General features: G+C 42.5%; 1 protein-coding gene across 4 annotated transcripts in view; it reads left to right on the top strand.

The window, feature by feature from the left end:
• MID1 (midline 1) overlaps nt 1-25,321 on the top strand; it is a 569,906-nt gene that overhangs the window by 222,476 nt on the left and 322,109 nt on the right. The window contains exon 1 of one of the 4 annotated variants that reach the window (XM_044391875.3): nt 13,336-15,703. The exons of the other annotated variants lie outside the window; for them this stretch is intronic. The gene's annotated coding sequence lies outside the window, so the exon portion shown is untranslated. Of the gene's footprint in view, nt 1-13,335; nt 15,704-25,321 lie in introns of those variants that run through there. 4 annotated transcript variants of the gene reach the window in all.

Below are 25,321 nucleotides of genomic sequence, written 5' to 3'. Positions count from 1 at the left end.
AACTCTAGTTTTTTCACAAATGTCTTCTTTCAGTTCTAGGATCCCATCCAAAGCATTTAGTGCATTTAGTAATCATATCTCCTTAGGCTCCCCTGGGCTGTGAGTTTCTCCATCTTTCCTGTTCAAGACTTTCACAGTTTTGAGGAGTACTAGTCAGATATTTTGTAGAATGTCACTCAATTTAGCTGCAATGATCTGAATGTTTGTGTCCCCTCAAACTTCACACGTTGAAATCTTAACCCCCATTGTGGTGATATTAGGAAGTGAGGTCTTTGGGAGGTGACTAGGTCGGGAGGGCAGAGCCCTCATGGTTAGGATTAGTGCCCTTGTAAAAGAGATCCCAGAGAGCTCCCTGGCCCCTTCCACCATGTGAGGGTATGACAATAAGCCTGCAGCCCAGAAGAGAGCACTCATCCAACCATGCTGGCAAACCGGTATTGGACTTCAAGGCGCTTCTATGGGTTTGGGGAAAAATACCACAGAGCTGAAGTGAAGTGTCCTTCTCATAGCATCGTAACAGGGATGTTTATATGTTTATATGTTTCCCTAAAACATAACTTTTGAAATTCTTCCAACCGTTGAGTTGCTCTTACCTACCCTAATATACGAATGTGTGTCTGACACATGACATTTACCTGATATTACTTGGTAAGTAAATGAATGACTATCTTTATGTCTCTCTCTGTCCTCATCTATACTCTGGGTCAGGGACCCCAGTTGGGGAAGAAGAGAAATCCTAGGCAGCCTCAATGCTGACCATGTGGTAGTCTAACTACTGTTATTGATCTGGGTTTTAAAGAGTTAATTAAAAATTACTTTGGCTGGGTGCCTGGGTAGCGCAGTCGTTAAGCGGCTTCCTTTGGCTCAGGGCGTGATCCCAGTGTTCCAGATCGAGTCCCACATCGGGCTCCTCCGCTATGAGCCTGCTTCTTCCTCTCCCACTTCCCCTGCTTGTGTTCCCTCTCTGCTGGCTGTCCCTGTCACATAAATAAATAAAATCTTTAAAAAAAATTACTTTGGAAAATTGTGATGTATTTTCACCTTCCTAAAAGAATGTTCTAAATTTTCATTTAGTTTTGTTATTCAACTGTGGTGTTTTAAACAGTGCTAATGAAGTGAGAACTAAGCAGCTAGGAGTGAAGAAATTCAGACCTTGAGAAATGGGGAGGGGGTTTAGAATTATTGCTGTAAAATTGCTTGTTTTCATTGCTCTTTGAGGATTTGCCCTCCCGCGTGGTTATTTGCCATCTCATTAAAAGGGAAACTCTCAATGACATGGTCTTGAAACACCTGCCTAGCAAATGGAAAGAGTCAGTCTTTTAAGAGCTGTGGTTTTATTTTTTCTGTAGCTTGATGGAGTTTTCTTTTTATTTTTTAAAAATTTATTCATTTTATTTTATTTTATTTTTTTTTATTAATAATGATTTTTTATTATATTATGTTAGTCACCATACAGTACATCCCCGGTTTTCGATGTAAGGCTCGATGATTCATTAGTTGTGTATAACACCCAGTGCACCATGCAATATGTGCCCTCCTTACTACCCATCACCGGTCTATCCCATTCCCCCACCCCCCTCCCCTCTGTAGCCCTCAGTTTGTTTCTCGTAGTCCATAGTCTCTCATGTTTCATTCCCCCTTCTGATTACCCCCCCTTTCTTTATCCCTTTCTTCCCCTACTGATCATTCTAGTTCTTATGTTCCATAGATGAGAGAAATCATATGATAGTTGTCTTTCTCTGCTTGACTTATTTCACTAAGCATTATCTCCTCCAGTGCCGTCCATGTTGTAGCAAATGTTGAGAACTCATTCTTTCTGATTGCTGAGTAATATTCCATTGTATATATGGACCACAACTTCTTAATCCAGTCATCTGTTGCAGGGCATCTCGGCTCCTTCCACGATTTAGCTATTGTGGACATTGCTGCTATGAACATTGGGGTGCATATGGCCCTTCTCTTCACTACGTCTGTATCTTTGGGGTAAACACCCAGTAGTGCAATGGCTGGATCATAGGGTAGCTCAATTTTTAACTTTTTAAGGGATCTCCACACGGTTTTCCAGAGTGGCTGTACCAACTTGCATTCCCACCAACAATGTAGGAGGGATCCCCTTTCTCCACATCCTCTCCAACAATTGTTGTTTCTTGCCTTGTCTATTTTTGCCATTCTAACTGGCGTAAGGTGGTATCTCAGTGTGGTTTTGATTTGAATTTCCTTGATGGCTAATGATTTTGAACATTTTTTCATGTGTCTGTTAGCCATTTGTATGTCTTCATTGGAAAAGTGTCTGTTCATATCTTCTGCCCATTTTTTGATTTGTTTATTTGTTTCTCGTGTATTGAGTTTGAGAAGTTCTTTGTAGATCTTGGATACCAGTCCTTTATCTGTAGTGTCATTTGCAAATATATTCTCCCATTCCGTGGGCTGCCTCTTAGTTTTTCTGACTGTTTCCTTGGATGTGCAGAAACTTTTAATCTTGATGAAGTCCCATAAATTCATTTTATCTTTTGTTTCTCTTGCCTTTGGGGATGTGTCATGAAAAAGGTTGCTTTGGCTGATGTCGTAGAGGTTGCTGCCTATGTTCTCCTCTAGAATTTTGATGGATTCCTGTCTCACATCGAGGTCTTTCATCCATTTGGAGTTTATTTTTGTGTATGGTGTGAGATAGTGGTCAAGTTTCATTCTTTTGCATGTAGCTGTCCAATTTTCCCAGCACCATTTATTGAAGAGACTGTCTTTTTCCCACCGGATGTTTTTTCCTGCTTTATCAAATATTAGTTGCCCAAAGAGCTGAGGGTCCATTTCTGGGCTCTCTATTCTGTTCCATTGGTCTATGTGTCTGTTTTTGTGCCAGTACCATGCTGTCTTTGTGATCACAGCTTTGTAGTACAGCTCGAAATCCGGCATTGTGATGCCCCCAGCTTTGTTTTTCCTTTTCAACAGTTCCTTGGAGATTCGGGGTCTTTTCTGGTTCCATACAAATTTAAGGACTATTTGTTCCAGTTCTTTGAAAAACGTTCTCGGTATTTTGATCGGGATAGCATTGAAAGTGTAGATTGCTCTGGGTAGCATGGACATTTTAACTATGTTAATTCTTCCGATCCATGAGCATGGAATATCTTTCCATCTTTTTATGTCTTCCTCAATGTCTTTTAAGAGTGATTTATAGTTTCTAGAATAAAGGTCCTTTACGTCTCTGGTTAAGTTAATTCCAAGGTAACGTATGGTTTTTGGTGCTATTGTAAATGGGATGGATTCCCTGATTTCTCTTTCTTCGTTCTCGTTATTCGTGTACAGAAATGCAACTGATTTCTGAGCATTGATTTTGTATCCCGCCACGTTACTGAATTGCTCTATAACTTCTAATAGTTTGGGAGTGGCTTCTTTTGGGTTTTCCATATAGAGTATCATGTCGTCTGCGAAGAGAGACATTTTGACTTCTTCTTGGCCGATTTGAATACCTTTGATCCCTTTTTGTTGTCTGATTGCTGTTGCAAGGACTTCTAGTACTATGTTGAATAATAGTGGCGAGAGTGGGCATCCTTGTCGTGTTCCTGATCTTAAGGGAAAGGCTTCCAGCTTTTCTCCATTGAGAATAATATTTGCAGTAGGCTTTTCATAGATGGCTTTTATGAGATTGAGAAATGTACCTTCTATTCCTACACTCTGAAGGGTTTTAATCAGGAAAGGATGCTGTATTTTGTCAAATGCTTTTTCGGCATCGATTGAGAGGATCATATGGTTCTTGAGTCTTTTCTTGTTGATATGATGTATCACGCTGATTGATTTGCGAATATTGAACCACGCTTGCATCCCAGGTATGAATCCCACTTGATCGTGGTGGATAATCCTTTTAATGAACTGTTGGATTCTATTAGCAAGTATCTTGTTGAGGATTTTGGCGTCCATATTCATTAGGGAAATCGGTCTGTAATTCTCCTTTTTGAGGGGGTCTTTGCCTGGTTTGGGGATCAAGGTAATATTGGCCTCATAGAATGAGTTTGGTAGCTTTCCTTCTGTTTCTATTTTTTGAAATAGCTTTAGGAGAATAGGTATTATTTCTTCTTTGAATGTTTGGTAGAATTCCCCAGGAAAACCGTCCGGGCCTGGAGTTTTGTTATTTGGAAGGTTGTTTATCACTGACTCAATTTCTTCATAATTAATTGGCCTGTTTAAGAAATCAATTTCTTCCTTTTTCAATCTTGGTAGTTTATAGGTTTCCAGGAAGGATTCCATCTCTTCCAGATTGCTTAGTTTATTGGCATATAGCTGTTGATAAAAATTTCTAATAATCCTTCCAATTTCAATGGTGTTCGTCGTGACCTCTCCTTTTTCATTCATAATTTTAATAATCTGGGTCCTTTCTCTTTTCTTTTGGATAAGTCTTGCCAGTGGTCTGTCAATTTTATTGATTCTCTCCAAGAACCAGCTTCTAGTCCTGTTGATCTGCTCTACTGTACTTCTGGTTTCTGCTTGATTGATTTCAGCTTTAATTTTGGTCAACTGCTTCCTTGTGCGTGGATTAGGCCTGTCCCTCTGTTGCTGTTCCAGCTTCTTGAGGTGAGAATATAAAACTGCATTTTAGATTTTTCTATTCTTTTGAGTGAGGCTTGGATGGCTATGTATTTCCCCCTTAGGACTGCCTTTGCAGTATCCCATAGGTTTTGGACTGTTGTATTTTCATTCTCATTGGTCTCCATAAATTGTTTAATTTGATTTTTGATTTCCTGGTTTATCGAGTCATTCCTGAGCAGGATGGTTCTTAGTCTCCAAGTGTTTGAGTTTCTTCCAAATTTTTCCTTGTGGTTGAGTTCCAATTTCAGAGCGTTGTGGTCTGAGAATATGCAGGGGATAATTTCAATCTTTTGGTATCGGCTGAGACCTGTTTTGTGTCCCAGAACATGGTCTATTCTTGAAAATGTTCCATGGGCATTAGAATAGAATGAGTATTCTTTGGTTCTGGGGTGTAGTGTTCTATATATATCTAAGAGGTCCAACTCGTCGAGTATGGCATTCAAAGCCTTTGATTCTTTGCTTAGTTTTTGCCAGGGTGTTCTGTCTATTTCTGAGAGTGGAGTGTTGAGGTCCCCTACTATTAATGTATTTTTATCTATATGTCTCTTTATTCTGGTTAAGAGTTGGCTTGTGTATCTTGCTGCTCCCCTGTTGGGGGCATATATATTTATAATTGTCATCTCCACTTGTTGAATACTTCCTTTAAGAATAATATAGTGCCCTTCTGCATCTCTAACTATAGTCTGTAGTTTAAAATCCAATTTATCTGATATGAGAATTGCTACCCCAGCTTTCTTTTGAGGTCCATTTGCGTGAAAGATGGTACTCCATCCCCTTACTCTCAGTCTGAATGCATCTTTGGGTTCGAAATGAGTCTCTTGTAGACAGCAAATGGATGGGTCATTTCTTTTTATCCAATCTGCAACCCTGTGGCGTTTGAAGCCAGAATTTAAACCATTAATGTTCAGGCTGAGTACTGAGAGATATGCTTTTAATTCTGCCATGTTGTCAGTAAAGTCTTTGTTTGTATTGGCTGTGACTTTCTGTTTTGTATCACTCTTGGGGCCTTTTTACTTTTATAGAACCCCCCGTAATACCTCCTGTAGGGCTGGTTTCGTGGTTACGAAATTGGCTAGTGACTGTCGATTCTGAAATGTCTTTATTTCTCCATCAATTCTGAATGACAGCCTTGCTGGATAAAGGATCCTTGGCTGCATGTTTTTCTCTGAAAGAGCTTTAAAAATGCTCCCCCAACCCTTTCTCTCGTTCCAGGTCTGTGTAGACAGGTCTGATGTAATTCTGATACCTTTGCCTTGGTACGTGAGAAATTTCTTTGCCCTGGCCGCTTTCAATACTGTTTCCTTGGATCTCATATTTGCGAATTGCACTATGACGTGACGTGGTGTAGGTCTGTCATGGTTGAGCTTGGGAGGGGTCCTCTCTGCCTCTTGGACACGAATTTTTGTTTCCCTTGCTAGATTAGGGAAGTTTTCAGCTACAATTTGTTCAAATATCTCTTCTAGACCTCTGTTTTTCTCCACCCCCTCGGGGATGCCGATGATTCTAACATTGGATCGTTTCGTTGAGTCAGTAATCTCCCGTAGCCAACATTCGTGGGCGTGGATTTTCTTAAGACCATCTTCTATTTTTATTTTTTCCTCTATTAACCCATCCTCCAATTCACTAACCCTTTCCTCCGCTTCCGTGACCCTGGCCGTCAGAGCCTCTAGTTTTGCCTGCATTTGGCTCATAGAATTTTTAATTTCTGTCAAATTCGCTCTCATTTCCGCCCTTAGGGATTGTATATTCTCAGTAATATTTTCCTGAATACTTTTTTCAAGTCTACTCATTATCTTGACCATTGTTACTCTGAATTCCATTTCTGATAATTTGGTTACATCCATATCCGTTACTTCTGTGGCAGAGGCCACTGACTCACTGTCTTTTCTTTGCTGGGGGGGGCTTCTCCTTCTTGTCATTCTGATGAAGAGAGGTTGCGGGGTTTCCAGAGCCCAAAATTATTGACTGGGTCCCAGGCCGTGCCCCTTGTTTTATAGGGATCTTAGAGATGTGGGCTTCTTCTTTAAAGATTTTATTTATTAACTTATCTGAGAGAGGGAGACAGACAGTCAGCAAGAACGAAACAGAAGCAGGGGAGTGAGAGAGGAAGAAGCAGGCTCCCAGCGGAGGAGCCCGATGAGGGACTCCTTTCCGGAACGCCGGGATCACGCCCTAAGCCGAAGACAGGCGCTCAATGACGGCGCCACCCAGGCGCCTCCGGTTGTGGGCTTCTTGATTTTTCAGCCTGCCTTCTGTGTTCTGGGGGAGGGGCCTGCCGCGCCGATACTCAGGCAACCCTGTTTGGTTAGAGTCTCCGTGTCCCCTGCGAGGGAGGATGGGGATGGGCACTCTCTGAGCCGGTATTTCCAGGCTTTTGTTCTCTGGCGGCTTTCCCTGGCGGCCGGCTATGCCTCTTCTGAGGGTCAGAGCAGCAGAGGCTGCATTGTCACAGAACAGAGGGATTGCGGCCCGTTCTCCACTGATGTTCTGGCCACTTTAACTCTGTTACTGTTGGTGCTGCTCAACCCTGCAGCGTCCCGGAATGTGAGCCCCACACCCGGCGTCCCTGCCCTCACTTCCAGGGCCGGCGCGTCTCTGTCCTTTGTGTTTCTAATGCCGCCAGTATTCATTTTATTTTGAGAGAGAAAGCACGTATGCGGGAAGAAGGGCAGAGGGAGAGAATCTCAAGCAGACTCCCCTCGGAGCACAGAGTCCGACATAGGGCTCGATCCCAGGACCCTAAGATCCTGACCTGAGCCGAAATCAAGAGTCAGACGCTTAACCCACTGAGCCACCCAGGCGCTCCTTGATGGAGTTTTCATCCTTTACTCAAAGCAGTGAATTTTAAGCTGCCGACAGACAATTGAAAAATGCAAAGTTAAGTAAATTGTTGAAAAATTCAGCCCACTTTATTTTGCAGAACGTGTATTCCCCCAAAGCTAAGTTTAAAAGGCCAAAATGATTGCTAGCCTTTGCTGGTGTCTCCAGTGGTTTTGCAGAGAAGTCAGCTTCTCCTGTGCCAAGGCGTACAGAAAAATTGTCTGCCACTGTGGGGAAGCGGGAGGACAAGACGGACCCGAGGAACTAAGAGTTTCTTTGCTTTTCTGTGCTTTTCTACATTGGTTGTTAATACTTTTTAAATGTCCTGGCACTTCGCAAGCAATTTAAAGGCCAACAATTCCCGGGTGGGGATGGTTTGTGGGAGTGGGATGGGTGGGGGAAATCTGTAATTCTAGTCTTCTGTTTTGAGAATAAACATTCTTGATTAAAATGAAAGTACAAGACACCTTTTCTCCCTCCTTGACAATGGGTTCAAAAATCAGATGATAGGTTTGTGAGGAAAATCTGAACAATTTCAGCCTTTGCTCCTCCTGTTCAGATTCAAAAAATACGAAGAAAACCATGGGTGACAGAAAGGGCTCTTACAGGGAATCAAACACCTAAAAATCAATTTAAAATAGAATTTCAAAAACAGACTCCTCAGGACAATTCATATACTACAGCAAAGTTGCTGTTTTGGTACTTGGACACCGAATTGCAAAGGAAAGGTTTCTTAAGATAAGCATTTGTGTTTCAAATTTCCCCCACTTGGCTCTTTATGATAACAGCTTTCGTAAATAGCGTAGCAGTTGAAACATTTATTATTGGAACAGAAATGCAATTACATGCAGATGTTGTCCTGTGATTCATTGCTTTATGCTACACACATTTTAAAGCTGGAGGAAGAACAAGCAGGTCATCAAGTAAATGCTCTAGGCTGAGCTCCACTTATTCTCTTGACTCAAGTTATCTAATCTCTTTCGTGAGTGTTGCCGCAATCTAGGCCTCCATGGCCCTTCTTGGCAGCCTGTTTCATTGTGCAATTACTCCAACTACCGTCAAGAATGTCTTTTCATCCAACATAAACGTTCTTTACTTAATCCAAACCTGGTTCTTTCTCCAACATTCCTGCTCCGAGACATATTAAATGACCACCGCCATTTCTTTTTTCAAGTGTGTCATTGTTGGCTACTTTTTGTCAAGGTAGGCCTTTTCTTTTTTTTTTTTTTTTCTTTTTCTGGCTTTGCAATGAATGAACTGTGGTAATATCAGATAGTGACCAGAGCTATGAAGGAAATAAAACGGGTAAATTGATAGAGAACCACTGGAGGTGGAATGGGTGGTGCCTGGCAGTCCTGGTTATCACGGGTGGCCCCCTACTGGAGAAGAAGACGTTTGCATACATTCTGAGGGTTTCGGAGCTAGCAGTGAAGATGCCAGGAATATTGGTTTCCTGTTGCTGCTGTAACAAATTATGGAAAGCTTAGTGGCTTGAAACAGCCCAAATTTATCATCTTACAGTTCTCGAGGTCAGAAGTCCAACGCAGGTCTCACCGGGCTAACGTCAAAGTAGCACCAGGGTTGCATTCCTTCTGGAGGCTCTAGGGGAGAATCTGTTCCCAGCTTCTAGAGGCTGCCCACATTCCTTTGATCATGGTCTCCTTCCTCCATTTGCAAAGCCACCAATAGCTAGTCCAGTCTTTCACATGGCATTGCTCAGACACTGCTCCTTCTGCCTCCCTCTTCCACATTATACGAACCTTGTGATTACATTGGGCCCACCTAGATAATCCAGAATAATCTTCTTATCTTAAAGTCAGCCTATAGCAACCTTAATTCTATCTGCAACATTAATTCCCCATTGCCATTTAGCATAACATATTCACGAGTTCCGGGAATTCAGATGTGGACCTCTTTGGGAGGCCACCATTCTGCCATCCACACCAGCAGGAGCATTCCAGGCAGTGAGAATAACATATACGGAGGTCTTGAGTTCTGAACAAGATGGGTATACTGGGGAAGGAGAAAGAAGGCCAGTGAGGACATGGTGCTATAAGATTAATCTGGAGAGGCTGACAGAAGTCATACTCTGGAGAACTCTGTGGGCCATGGTATGAGAGCTAGATTGTATTCTAATTATAAGAGGATACCACTAGAGGTTTTAAGCAGAGAAGTGGCATGATCTGATGTATATCTTTAAAAGATGGTTTTGGCTGCTGTGTGAAGAATAGACTGCAGAGAAGCAAGGGCAGAAGTAGGGAGAACAATTAAGAAGCAATCATCTATTTCAGAGGTTCTCCAAAAGAGGTAATTTTGTGCCTCCCCCAGGAAGATTTGGCAATGTCTGAAGATACTTTTGGTTGTTGTGACTTGGAGGGTAAGGGGAGGGGAAGCGCTCCTGGCATCTAGTGGGAAGAAGCTGGAGATGCTGCTGAACATGCTACAAAGCTCAGGACTGCCCCATCACAAAGAACGATCCAGCCCAGTTATGCTGAGGCTGAGAAACTGATGTAGCCACCAGATGATACTGGCTTGGACTGAAAGTATCAGAGGCAGTGGTCACAAGTAGTCGGATTCAGGATTCAGGGGCATTTGCACAAAGACTCATCCATAACCAGACTTTAGCTTTCAGGACTTTATCAAAGGAGGGAGAGGCTATGGAGCTGACTGCAAAGGAGATTGCACGGGGGGGGGGGTGTGCATGGGGGAGGAAGGGACAGACAGTGTTTGGAGTGCTGGGCTTTCCCCAACGCATCTGAAAAGACATACCACAGGGCTTCCATTGCACTTCATGTAAGCTCTTTATTCTCTCAGCCTCTGCGCACTTGGTGTTTATCACGATTCAGAATTGTAAACCCAGGCAATCTCGGTCCTATTTCCTTCTCCATCGCCATGAGCTTGTTGATGTTAGACAATTGACTTAACCTTCCTTATCTCCATCTTCGCCTTTGGCTAATAAGGACATTTGCTTCATTGACCTCATTTGGTTATGAAGAACTTGGGGGAAAAAATTAAAAACGCTATGTGCATATACCTTGTTGCAAATTTTTGTTTCCTTTAATTTCATTATTGTAATCTTTCTAGGTTTTCTTATATGTTTTCATCTTTGATATTTTTGTAGCTGAAAAGCAATATAATTGATAAAAATTTGGCAAATCGAGATGGGAAATTATATTTTGGATTTTATTTCCACAACATCCTCAAGAATTACATATTATAAATCTTTTTGAATATTTAATAAGGAAGCTGGTATTTCTAGCTAATTTCATTTCATTTATCTCACCAAGTCATTCACTAGCACCTGCGTGGAAAGCACCATTAAGGGAACTTGAACAATAGGAAAATGGCCAAAATAGGATCCCTCTTGCCTTCTAGGCACTTGGAATCAATATGAGTACCTTGCCATTCTGGGACACTTCTTATAATGTAGAGAGAGCAGGGGTCTGCACAGTATAGCCTAATGTTGGCTGCCCAGTTTTGTCAATAAAGTTTTATTGGCACCCAGCCATGCACAATCATTTACACATTATCTGTGGCTGGTTTGGACCACAACAGCAGAGTTGAGTAGTTGTAGGAGGGAGACTTATGGATGGCAAAGTTGAAAATATTTACTGTCTGACCCTTTGCAGAAAAAGTTTGCTGACACCTGACCTAGGGTACTTAGTCTTTTGGAAATTTCTGCTTTTGCCTCTGAATTTGCTCTGATTTCTTATTTCTTAAACAAGGCTCTCCAGTGAGGAAGTGCTCTGAGAATTCCTATCTTCCAGTGCTTACGTGGTTAGTACCACCGTACCAAGGGCTTTACAAGTAAAAGTGCTAAGCTGTCAGTATATATTCAATTTACAGGCTTGTATTTGCTCATTATATTTTTCTACCATGTATTTTGTAGACCATTCATTCCAATCCTCTGTTTGTCCCTGTTGGACGTAAGCTTCTTCTTTAACGTCATTTCCCCCCCTACTCTTCAAGGTCATTTTGAATTATAATACAATCCTCTGAGGTGTTAGCTATCCAATTTGGCACCATCTGCAAATTAAATCAACTTGTCTTTTATTTCATCACTCAAGTAACTGATAGAAATATTAAGAAGAGTCTGCCTCAGGACATCCTTTTTAAATGTCACTGTTTCCCTCAAGGTTCAGCCAGAACCACTGATTAATCTGTGAGTCCAGCTTTAAGCAAGTGCTCCCATGGAAATTGGAGCTGGTCAGTAATTTCCAAACTTGAAATGCCAGTCCTTGTGCCATATGGGGTATTCAATATGCCTGCCTCCTTGATGCTTTCCTCCAGCCACATGGTTTGCCGTATCTGTCATGTCTTCATTCGTCATATATTCTAGCTCTCTCTCTTGCTTTGAAGTTAAGCAGGGCCAGTGGAGTTGCTGGGGCCAATGAGGGTAAGCGGAAGTTTAAGTGTCCCTTATGAAGTGAAGTTTTGAAAGGCAGTGCGTGATTCACCAAGTCCCTGTTTCCTGTCTCAGCAACCGTGGAAGTATGTGTTGAAAGGAACGTTCATGAGCCTGGGCTCCTGAGTGGCTATGAATAGGAGAGCCTTCCCTGTTGATCTGTGTAAACATGTGGCATGAGTGAGAAAAACACCTTTGCTGTTATAAGCCACTGAGATCTGGGGGTTCCTTGTTACCAGAGCATAACCTCACCCATCCTGCCTGATATAGCAGCATAACATTTTTCTAAAAAGCTCCCACTAAAGCTAAGGACCATGCTTTTTCTGTGTATCCTATCCTATTTGTATCCTTCACAGACCCTTATCTATAGTTCGTATCAATTAAGTGCTTATTGAATGGAAAGGAACGAAAACAGATTAGTAGCCTGATAATGGGCTATAGTATTATGCTTCTGCATCACTTCTTCGTATACAGAATTAATGATAAAAACAACTCTTTGTATATCCAGCTTCCCGAGCGTCTTTAAGATGTTTTGCAAGTGAATGCACCGGTCCTCCTCTGTTGTTCGAAGGACGGTTCATGATAGGACGGATGCATCAAGTTTTACCTTTCCCTGATATTTACCTTATTTGGCTCAGCCCAGGCCCACCGAGTCTAATCATGGTAAGGCCAGCCTCGGGCCAGGGAGAGCAGTCTGGACTGACTACAGTGAACGTGTTAGCTCGGGCATTTGTCTATTAATATTTCTATATTGATGTGGAACTCTGGTTCCACATTCTTGTGTTATGAGAAATCCAGGGAAATGTTAGGGTTTCACATTCCATAATATAGATGTGCGCAGCCTTTCCTTGAAGATCGTTAGCTGCATGATGGGGGAGACATGCCTAACTTGCTCGCGGCCATATTCCTAGGACCTTGAGGAATGCCTGCACCATGAGAAGCATCAATAAATTCATTGGGAACGATTGAAAACACCCATTAGGTACTTTCAGTCATCTGTGAGATGTGTAGCCATTGTTTCCACTTTGGAGGTGAGGCTTCAAAACATTACCCAAGGTCACATGACCAACACATGAAACCAGCATGACTCAAAGACATTTGCACTTCCTTGGGTAGCGTGGTACCCCCAGGGTGCGGTAGACATAGCAAGCATTCTAGAGTCTGATGGACTGAGGTTGGAATTGTAGCCTACCTACTCATTAGTCGTATGCCATTGGGAATTTCCGAAATCTGTCCCCTGATGTTTTCCTTAAGCCACTAGGATATTCTCTCCCCTTCAAGTAGGTCTTGTATTTTATTTAGTTTCCCGTAAGTGCTATTTTTTTGGCCCAGTGTAATTATTCAGCTGTACGCACTCTCTCATTGGGGGCTTCTATGGTTAGGTTGAATTCATGCTGCCTCAGTGACCCAGCCTTTCCCAAACCATTCCTTGAGGCGTCCAAAATGGATTTAGCAGAGGGTTATATTCCTTCTTTGAAATATGCTACTTTGAGATCCAAATTCCATTTGACCTTCGAATTCAATAATTATATCCTAAGATATTTTGTGTTTAAAACCGAAATGATTGTTTGCTTAGAATTGTAAGAACAAATTTGGAGGCCAGCTTAAGGCACTTAAAGGTTTAGCCTGCCCTGGGAAAAAAAATGCATTCTTTGTCTTGCATCAACATGTTAATAAAGTCTAAAGTTCCTGCGTAAACAGAACTTGCTTCAGCGGGAATTATGAGAACATAAAGGGTGCAGGATCATAAATGGACTCTAGTAGTGAAAGCCGTTTACCTAGCATGGTACACAGAGCTTTATTTAAGATTAATGAAAACCCAATAAGTAAAAAACCCTAATATTCCTGCCAGTGGGGGAGTCGAGATGAGTCTTAACTTGATGCCATAGAAATGTGTGTACTGCGAACAGAAAAATGTGTGCAATATTTGCAGTTATACCTTCATAATATTTTATAACCCAAATTCATATTCAATAAAAATATACTTCCTATCTCATTTTATGATCTTTCTGGAGTCATTTTAGCTGTAAGTTATGACTATAGAAATAGTATTTTAATCAGTTTGTATATTGCATTTAAACTCTCTGGACATAACGATTATTAAAAATTATATTTGAACATGGAAAACTGCCATTTTAATGTTCTTCTGTCCCTTCAAGTCGATTCTATTTTTGGAAATTTTACCAGAGTTAAATTCTAGAAGATCTGGGATTTGGGATCTGCCACCAGCTGATCGTGAGACTTTAGAGCACTCACTCTATCTCTGCGAGTTAGTTTTGTTATCATAAAAAGGAAATAATAACGCACATGCTTCGTAGCGTTCCTGTGGAGATATGAAGAGAAGCTGTATGCAAAAGTCTTTGCCCGGTGTAAAATGCTATTCAAAGATTAGTCGCCCGTCCTGACGGTGTGATTTTTGCACTCTACTGCTCTTAGCACAAGCTTTTTTTCTTCTTTCTTCTTTCTTCTTTCTTCTTCTTTTCCTCACAATTTTCAAGAGTTTATTTGAGCGAAAGCGGATTGGAATCAGGCAGTGCTAGGAGCGCTCCCCCCCCCCCACCGAAACTCTTGACGATTGGTTTGTGCTGGTGCTGGCTTAGGTATGTAAACATTCTCTCCCCTTTCCTGAGCAGGGGCCCAAAACACAGCACAGAGCTATTTTTACAAAGATTGACACCATCCAAGGAGCAGTCACCCAGTGGATGAAACAGGAACGAATGATTCATTTGAAGATAGGTTTTATTTAGTGTGCAGTCTTCACCTCCAGCACCCGGTATCGGGAAGTCTTGGGTCTCTACCGAGTCACAGGAAGACTGCAGTTGAATTGGTTAGACTTGAAAAGAATTATTACTTTACTTGGTGGTAGATAAATGTGGGGGGGAAGAGCCGATTATTAGGCCATTGCCATGTTACATACTTACATTTAAAAACTATGTTTGGAGCCCAGAGTTAGGCCTTGCAGGAGTTCTTTCTTAAGTCCAGGAAGCTGTTTAAAAAAATTTTCCGTGTAATTATGCAAATTCACATGTCTTCGATTTCCTTCCTGAAACCATCAAATAACACTTCAGTATGTGGGCTCAGGAGGGTTATTATGGAGAATAAATAGATGTCATTATGTGTCATTTTGCCCATCAAAAAATACAGTAGCAATTACCGCCTTGTAAAGGGAGTAAACTGAAAATGATCATATTGCATTATCTACTAAGGGCCTGGAAAAGTTGAATAACTATTCGTTACTATGCTCACATAAGGCATTTGAGCCTTATTTAATGGAAGTTTATTCACATTCTCTTCTATCACATCTTCTGTGCACTTCTTTGAAAATCACTTCAAGACAGGTTATCCTAGTTTTAAAAACACTGTAGGCAAAGGATAGCGTCCTCTACTTTGGTTTTGCTCCCTACTGTGCCTTCGGATAATACGAGGTTGGTCACAGCTCCTGATACAAAGTACTAGCTATTGACTCGCAGTTCTCCTAGAAGGGCCAATTTCACAGACTGCTGGGATAAAGATGATTTTAATTAAATCGCACAAATCCCTTTGTGCTGCAGCCAAACCCTGCACGGGCTGACGGACTCTGAGCCATTCTGGCATGGATAGAGTTAACCAGGTTACCGGGATTCCTAGTTAACTTCTTTCACCAGGAATGCAATTCATGTTTACCTATATAAGGAAACCTGTTAGGCTGACCTGAGTTTGGCAGATTTTTGCGCTGACTGGGAGGCGTGTAAGCACACAGCCTGGAAAGGGGAGTGATTCGGAGCTGGACAGAGCAAGCTTCCTGAACGCCCCAGCCATTCAGCTGATCCGAGGCAGCCTGCTTGGAGGACCTACAGGTTTGTCTCTTCCAGATCACAGCTGAGGAACAAAAACCCCGTCCTGGGAAAAATGGGGAAGCCGGTGAGTCTTACCGATCTCTCTCTGCTTTGCTTCAGCTCAGTGGCATGTCCCGCGGCTCTCACCCAGGAAGCAAAGGGAGAGGCGTAGCTCAGCCTCCAACCCCACAGCTCCTTCCCGAACCAACACAATGCTCCGCAAATACCTCCAGACAACTTTTCCTGCCTGTTTTATACACCAGGAATTCACAGAGGCCATGGTTTTAGCGCGTTAGGCATGCCAGAGAGTGTTTTTACTAGCCCAGAGTTTGTAGACCCTCGTGATGAGCAAACTTTCTCATCTTTGTTGCACTCTGAAACAGTGGAAATGAGCCTTGGGGTGCTTTGTGAGGAGGCTGAGTCCCCAAGGAAGTAATAGTAAATCTAAGTGGGTTCTTAAAACCACAGGCGGTGTGATATTCCGCAGAAGTGCAATTTGTCACTGAAAAGGCAGTCTGAAGGTATCGTTTTTCACCCATGCAGCAGCAGAATCCTTGCATCCTGCACATGTAATAAAGGACACCTTCTGAGACACTGAGGAAAGAAAGAAGCCGGGCTGGGCTCTTTGTTCTAGACAATGTAAAGATCACTCGTGCATTTTGACAAGTAGCGTATGTCTATTTATATATAAGGCGAGAACGATGAATAAGAGCTTGATGTCAAAGGCATTGCGGTCGATTGAGAATTTGGCTGTGCTCTATATGTATACAAAAATATCAGTCTGAATGCAATTAAACATGGAAATGTGAAAGTGTTTACCAGACTTTTCAGGGCAATCGTAGTTAGACTTGGGAACAGCCAATTATAAGAGGCAACCGAGAAAGAAGAAAAAACTATTCCAACTGAGTTCTGGGGCATAGGTAAAACTTTGGAAAAGAGAGTCGATTTCTTAGAGTAGAGCTGTCAAAAGTGATCTGGAATCAGGAATTGTTTTTTTATTTGGAAGTATTTTTTAATTTTTTCATGCCAAGGGGTTTTTCTTAATTGAGTTAGCTGGGATGATTGTCTTGGAATGATCTGACTGCTCATCTATCAAAGAAATATTGTCGTTTCCTGTCCTGCCCAGCGACTTAATCCTAAGAGTTTGGGGAACAGGACTGGGCTACTGAATGCAGCAAGTGGCACGAGGACCCGGTTTCCGATTCCTCGGATTCGGAAATTGACCTCCAGAAAAGCCATCAGCGCAAACAAACACATTTAATAGGCTGACCACTTGTTTAAAAATTGCAAGCGATCGTCCATCCTCTGCTGGGACTACTGATTTAATGCAGGGATTGGCGGCTGCCTACTCATAAAAACAAAAGCTATGGCCAATTTTGTTTAGGGCCCTTGACTTGAAAAAGCGTAACTATTCCCGGTAACATGGTGTCAATGAAACCCGCTCACCTCGAGGAGAGCGAAACCTAGAAAGGGGCACGCGTGATACAGTAGACGTTTTAGTAAATAAAGTTCTCAATAGCAAAAGCCGCAGAACTGAGAAGACTTGTGCAGACTTTTTCGAGCCAGTTACCTCAGTGCTGCTCAGAAAACCAGAAGTCTTGATATTGCATTGCTTTCAACGGGAATCAGTAACCCAGGAGACAAAAAAACACTATTGGAAAATATATGGTTAATAACAGATGTTTATATCGGATTGTCTCACCCCGCCGATGAGATGGCCCCAGGCCAAATCAGCCAGCGTGTCCGCTGTTTTTCCTGTGAGTTAATATGTACACAGTTATTATATGCTAATTTCATCAACAGCCAAGGGAATATATAAGCAGAAAGATAGATAAGTCTCCTGGGGTGGGCAGGGCCTCAGGTAAAGGGCGGAATTTTGAATCTCATGTCTAGAGTCCTCCTTGCCACTGACCCACGAATTACTGCAGACAACCGGGGGGGGGGGGGGTGGCGCTGACTCCACAACCTACTGATCCTTGGCTCCTCGGCAGCTCATTTGGGGGCAATGAGAGTGATTATTGTATTTAACACCTTGGTGTCAATAGAGTTGCAGGAGGGTTCTTCTTGAAGATGGCAGTTATTTCAGTGTCCGAGTGAGTGGGATGCCGTATTGTCGCATTGGCCTTTTGTGTAGAGGGTACAACCGTTCGGCTGCCTCTTTAGATCTGGGGGACATTAGGAGGTATCTTGGTTAAAGGAGATTGAAACCTACTGGGGGGAGAAAAGGACAAAGAGAAACAGGTCTTCTCAAGCCTTACCATGCTCATTTGCTAGTGTGTGTTGTGAGTCTCCAAACAAGTGTAGCATGTGAAGTATGGTTGGCTGCAGACGGGCCCGATGGCTTTGTTTATTTTGGCTGATCAGCCTCATGAATATTCTTTCAGACAAAGTTTCCCAGTGGCTGGGCCACAGAGCACTGGTAGACAACGAATGGGTCACAGACCTGCCCAGATGTTGGTCTCTCTTGTCATCGAGGCCATGGAGACGTGCCCGGGCTGGGTGTATCCCCCTGAAGGTTATCTCTGGGCCACGTGGCTTCCCCAGTTTGCCCCAGTGCATCGTGAAGATAGGATCCATTTCTGTATCTCTCATGATGTGCGACAGTTAGGAAGCTGTCTGACAATCCAGTCCCAGAATATAGATCGAGCAAGTCAAAATTCCACTACACTCTGTTAACCTAGGCCTTGGGGCTAAATATGAAGGAAAATATCTTAACTTTAATTGTCTATCGTGCTGTGGAGGGGATGTCAAGGCCCTCTATATGTTACCCAGCTTGCCCTCTCCATTCCATAAAGAATTTAAAGAGCTGTTTCTGCGTGCGCGTGCATGCGTGTGTGTGTGTGTGTGTGTGTGTGTGTGTGTGTGTGTTGTTCTATTCTTAAAGATCTCCTACAAAACTGATGACAAAGTGTTTCCTCATGGGATCCTTTCTAACATTTCGTCCTGGTTTACACTTCCCCTTTCTCAAACTGCTATCAGGGTTTGTTTGGCTAGGATTCTGCTGCTGCCAGTGTGGCCTAGTCCAGAGGCAATGACATAAAAGAACCCGGTTTCAAAAGTTATTTATTAAATGTAAATTCCTTCCTTGGACACTGTACCAGATTTGTACACAGCATTCCTATCCCTGGTGAACTTTCTCTGGCTTTCTCTGCCTACCATTTGACATCAATTACCTTTTCAAAAACATTTCGCGTTATTAATTCCTGTTACTTTCATTCAGCAAATATTTATTGAGTGCCTTTTGAAGTCCTATGCTAAGTACTCTGGAGGAGAAGCGGGAATATAAGAGACAGATGAATTTAAACCAAATCTTCATGCCACCGATAGCATTTCTGCCAAGAGAAATCTCATTGCCTCTTGAGTGTGCAGCATATGAAATATGAGTTGTTACAAACTTACTTGACCACTTATTTTTTTTCTCTGATCATCCTGAGGGACTTTCTTTAAGTCAGAGCTTCCCAACTGGTGGGCATAAACCGGGTAACGCACAGGTCATGATGTTCATGCTTTCAGTGACCAGATGATTTCCATGTTGGAACATGTCAGGTGCCAATGAACTTAGTTGTACTTACAGAAGAAAGATGCCACTTTACTCCCTGCAGAGCATCTGTAAATGGCAGAGAGCTGGATGATGCCTCTTTATATTTTGTTAATGAAATTTTTAAGACCACACTTTCTTGGGGGCTGTCGGGGATTCCTGGGGCACCGCACGAAGAAGAGGTATTTTCAGCATACTGAGTAACTCAAGAGCTTTGATATTGGTTTTTAACCACTGGAAATTATTAAGGTTCAAGTTCCAGTGACAATTCTCATGAAGCAGACGAAAGCAGCTGCTGTTACTTCTAAGGTTGTATATATAAGGCTTAGGACTAGGGAGCATGAATTAATAACTGGTTTGTGTCAGTAGGATTCTCCAGGTATCTAGGGCATTGGCAAAACCAATTTAAAATATATTTATATTTGAAGAAAGGTTAGCTGGTGAGGTGATAGACAAGACTAGGGTTTCTAGTTAAATGTAAAAGTACATTTCCATATTTTAATTAATTGCTTGCAATCACATAGAGTAGAATCTTCCGTGAGTGAACCTTTCAGAGAAATTAAGTTACTTTATATATCATTGCCAAGGGTTCAGTTAATTTTATTTTTTATTTAAAAGGAAAATAAAAATGGATAGCAGTGCTCTGTGGAATGTAGCATTTTCCAGTATGCGTGGTGCTTAACAGTGGGATCTGCATAAAGAATGGCTCTTACTGGACGTCATCGTGCGTTCACTCTCCTGTGAATTGCCCTTCACTTGTCTAAACTGGAGACAGAAATGAAATTAAGCAGAACCTCCTCAATTTGACAGTTTGAGTTTTAACACGTGACAGAACTGGAATTTTGGTTAAAGAGCTTAAGCCAGGAAATGCTGCGTTATTTATAGGTATTGTTCTGCAACGGAGGCCTTTGGTTATTCGAACCAAAATTATTTTCCCCCCTGAATATCTAATTGTGCCGTTATTTGGATCTGTGCTGACGCACTCATCATGTGTTGCCTCGGGGAACGGAACAGTGTATAAACTCTGGAGAAGGGATAACAAGTTTACTCAAACTGATATACTTGCCTTAAAGTTAAGAAACAAAGCAGTGGATGGTGGGTTTGGCCAAGTAAGTCATCTTCAACTTCTCTGGGATTCGGTTTTCCTCATCTATCAATGGAGACACAAATACGCGAGTCACTGGACAGTTGTTGAGTGTGGAAAACGGTCGCGTCTGTGGAAGCACCTCGCGCAATGCTGGGCATGAGGCCAATTGATAAGTATTAGTTGGATCCTAAATGGATGTCTTCAAGTAAACAAGGGATTGAAGAAGGAGAAGTACACACACACTGGTGGCCTGTATGTAGTTTTGCCCACTCGGTGACTTAAAATTTGCCTTTCAGTGAAGCGTGATATGCATTCTAATGTCTTGTTCCAGGTTCTGTTTGCTTATTTGAGTTCCTGCTTGTCCCCTGTAGGCTTTTGTGTTCGGGACCCTTGTTTTCAAGTCTTCCGCCTTCTGTAGCAATCTATGTTATCTCAAACATAAGCTTCCTCCTTTTAAGGTGTTTTCCCAAAAGTAACACGTTTTTATAAACAAAACAGAAATACTCACTTCGTACTTACTAATTTGACAGCTTGAAAGCTTTTCCAACAGCAGTGGTGGGAGACTGGGCTAGTGAATCCATTGATAAAAACCTCTCGTTTTATTAACAACAAGTTAGAACATTTCCCTGGCTTCAGTTCGTAACAACAGTTCTCCAGGGGTCTTGAGGATGGATGCCTCTAAAGGTGTTATGCCCCCAAAGTTACCCCCAGACCCCACTCTCTTCCCACTCCCCACCTACCACATCCCTTTGCTTTTTGGTACAAACTCAAAGATAGTGGAGAAGCTCTCTCAAAAGAAATGGTGTATTTGGGCACAAAGCATGGTAGCATGGTGCAGAAAAGCACACACACGACGACGACTCCAACTGAAAAGTAACTTAGAGAAGTTGAAGTCTTAAAAAGTTTATCTTGCCTATATTTTCCATTTATGTGTGTACAGGAGGAACATATGATTCAAAAAAAATATCGGGTCTAGGGGCGCCTGGGTGGCGCAGTCGTTAAGCGTCTGCCTTCGGCTCAGGGCGTGATCCCGGCATTATGGGATCGAGCCCCACATCAGGCTCCTCTGCTGGGAGCCTGCTTCTTCCTCTCCCACTCCCCCTGCTTGTGTTCCCTCTCTCGCTGGCTGTCTCTATCTCTGTCAAATAAATAAATAAAATCTTTAAAAAAACAAAAAAACAAAAAAAAATATCGGGTCTAAATAAGCGTAAAAGAACTCTTTGGATAAACTTAGCCTAAAATATTTAAATGCTAAGAAAACATTGGCTTATGGTCTAATTGGAAGAATTTTTTTTTCTTAGTGTTATATCTTATCTCAAGTTCAATGAAAGTAAGCCAGAAATAGGGGTTCTATACTTTTTTAATTTTTATTTTAATTTCATTTAGTTAACACACAGTGTTATATTAGTTTCAGGTGTATAATATAATAATTCAACACTTCCATACATCACCCAGTGCTAGTCACGACAGAGATCTACATTTTGATTAAGCCACTGCTGTGGACTGGATTGTGTAGTCCTTCCTGCTCCCAGAACTATATTCCTTCCTCAAATGGTCCTACCTGGGAATGGACTTGTCCATTCACACCCCCAGGAATATCCACCAAGTTACTACACTTCTCAGTGAGCTAATTACTTAACCTTTCTCACACATGTCCACAAATGCATTAAGAACCAGCATGCTTCGTGGATTCCATAGATCTCCTGGGTATCTGTCCAGATAACTTCCCTCCAGTCCCACCTGAGCCCTGAAAGGATCTTCCTCTGGCCTGGGGGAAACCCTTCCTCCTTTCCATTTCTTTGATAGGCTTTGCCAGGCATGTAACTTCTCTTCTCTCAGTGCGTCTTATTTCAAAAAATGTCTAGAACTCAACAGAAGTGAAAACAGTATGAACTTCTATGACCAAGAAAGTTCATGGGCAGGCAAGACAATTATATCATGACTGCAGCCTAGGCAGCAACCTGTGTAGGATGCATCCCAATATCGGCTATGCAAAACTAGGGAGAATTTCCCCGAGGACTCATGAAATACAGTGTAACGCCCCCATCCCACAGGGATGCCTAAAATCTTGGCATCAGAGCATGATTTCATTATCTTTTAAGGCGTCAAGAGTGTCCTAGTAGAAACTAATGGCTCTAGAGAGAGCAACACCTATAGTCACCATGTTTACTGCTCTGGCATGGGTTTCTTTCCAATTAAAACCAAGTAAGGGAACGAGATCCCATGAAAGTGGGACAAGCAGTGGGTTAGAGATGGAAAGAGGACAGGAAAAGAGAAAAACAAAAAGGAAAAGCTCACCATCCATTCAACAATACTTATCAAATTCCTGCTCTGAACCAGGCATCACCCTACACACTCAGACTAAAGTAGAGCCTGCGCCCAACGAGATAACAGTCTAGTGGAGGAGGCGAACATTGATGCAATGTCCCACAAACAAGATGCGCCCGTAACAAAAGCTGTGAAGTGTAGCTGTATATTGCCGTGAGATTGTCCTGGGGGGCTTCAGCTAATCGGGAAGGAAGTCAGAGAAAGCTTCCCCAGGAGAGGGTTGCTTATACTGAGAGCTAGTAGGAAACGATGTGAGTCAATGTACTTGGAGGGGTAAGAAATGGCCAGACTGCATTAGGGAGTTTTCAACAAAGAATGTCATTTATCTTTTGGAAAGGCCAGGTGGGCGGCCACACAGAGAAGAGATCATTGGAGTGTCAGAATGAATGTGGGTGAACCAAACAGGAGCCTACAAGAGGGGTCCAGGGAAATGTGATGTCTACTCTTTCTAATATCGTGGCCGTAGAGATGAAGGGAAGTGGATGGATTTTAGTTCTGTTTCCGAGGTGAAAGAGACAGGAGTGGCAATGAATGGGACATGGGTGATGGGGAGGGACCGGGAGGTGTCAAGGCAGACTCCCAGGAAGTTTGTTCTAACTAGAGGGATAGCGGGGTCATTAATGACTTAGGGAACAATAAAGTTGGCCTGGTTAGGAGGTAGGAGGGGAATCATTTGTAGCCTGCTTGAGTGGAAAATGCACCAGCTTTGGCTGAAAGTATGGCTGTGGGTTTAAGTCCTGGCTCCTCCATTTACTGGCTGGGTGATGCAAAGTTTCTCTGAGCCTCAGTTCTTCCCATCTGGAAAAAAGGCCATAAACACCCACCTCACAGGGTTGCTGGGACAATCAAAAGAACTTCATATATGGTCAAAGGTCCTACATACATGAGTTACTCTTATTACTCCACAAATTCACCAGCAATGAAGCCTAGAGGAGGAAGGAGTGTTTTTAATAACTTCCTGGGGGGAGGGGTTGGTGAGGGAGTTAGGGTGGTGTGTGAGAATCTGGACAGCTGAGATCCCAACACGTGGTAAGTTTCCCGAAGTGAAGTTTTCTCTTGGTTGATAATGTACAGGACAGCTATTCACTTCAGTTGTCTGGGGACTACCTTCTGATTTCCTCCCAACCCCCTCTCCTCCTCTCCCTCAGCCTGGATTAAGGGATACCATATAGGAACAAGCTACATTACTTTTCTCAGCTGAGATCCCTTATCACTTGTAAGAGGACTATAGGATTTAGGAAAATGTAACCCGAGAGTTTGCACTAACAGATGAGCACACTCGATTAACTTCACACTCCCTGTAGTGTTTGGGTGAAGGTTTTACCATGCTGTTTTTCTAGCATCAACTTAGCGAGAGCCTTTTATATGACATGTGTAATTCCACTGCCCTTGAGTGACCTCAGCGAATTCCTTTCTGGCTTCCAAACGTGCTCTCATTAAAGGGAGCCATTAGGCAGTGAAGCTGCAGCCATCGGGTTAGGAAAACCTTGTAATGGGCAGGTGAAGGGGAGGAGGGGGTTAAGCCCTGTGGAATCCAGGTCTTAGCTTCCCTCCCTGCAGGTGTTCTGGAATTGTAGGATCCGACTCACTACCAAAATTCTCCTCCGACTGCCTTGTTCCGTTTCTTTCCCTTTGTTCCTGAGACACACTCTTAAGTCTCTTTACTTGAGAGCTACATTCCTCTCTCAGTGAATTTTCAAGAAGTTGAAGTTTCCCACCAAGATCATTCAGTTATTTTTCCATGCAAGAAATACTCATTTTAATACAGAAAAACGTGTGGGAGAGACTGAGAGGCTATCCATTTTGCCGTTTCACTTGTGTCATGTTTGGGTGGCAGACGGTGAATACGTTTGTACGGACTTTCAGGTAACCAGCTTGCTTCTCCATCTGGATACTTGAGATTCGACCATATACACCCAGACTGGGAGCTGCGCGTGTGGGAGGTGTGGGGAAGGAAGTGGAGTGGAAGCTGTGATCTGAAATAGAAGTCTTAGACACGTTTTTAAGAGCTTCCTCTTCCCACTACCTTCCCCTGCCTTCATATTTCTTTTTCTATGTGACCCACTTCGGTACAAATACATCCCAAGATATAAGTTTAAAAAGGCAATTCTAAATCTGAATTGTATCTCCAGAGGGGCTGCCATTTCACTTCGTAAAGACTCACTTGGCGTTTGTTGTGCTGAGTTCAAGGCGGGAGCATTCCATAAGAAACTTGCAATTAGCATGTGCAAGAGTAGTCACTCAGCATCTGGAGGGTTTAGAATTCACAGCACAGCATCGGCATCGGGAAGCCAGAGCTAGACAGGGTCACAGCAGAGAAAGAGTTTGCTTTAACCATGAATGTAGTTACCTGCCAATAAATAATTTGCCAATAGTTCAGAGATAACGAAGGAACCTGGTAGAATGATCCCGGATGAAGGTCACAGCAAAGAGAAAACACATCAAACATTATAATGAATGAAAAATGGTGAGAACTTCTGTTTCCAGGCCCCCAAATAAAGTTCTTGCAAAGATAAAGATGTGAGCTTTGCACACCATCAGGCCTTCTGGGCTGTTTATCCTGCTCAGAAAGACTGAAAATGGGGAGGAGGAAGGCCTCTGCCAACAGATTGTAGGTCATAAATTAGTTAATAAAATCTGTCCTGTGTTATCTCTGCAACAGCCTATTTTATATATACTTGTCCATTTGATTTATTTGTTTCTCTGCTTACTCCAGGCTGTATTTTGGTAGCATAAGTCAATATATGAGT

This window comes from Ursus arctos, chromosome X (assembly GCF_023065955.2).
Source record: "Ursus arctos isolate Adak ecotype North America chromosome X, UrsArc2.0, whole genome shotgun sequence".
Taxonomy (NCBI): domain Eukaryota; kingdom Metazoa; phylum Chordata; class Mammalia; order Carnivora; family Ursidae; genus Ursus; species Ursus arctos.
The sequence above is the reverse complement of the archived record's forward strand: the minus strand, read 5'-3'. Positions and strand labels throughout refer to the sequence as shown.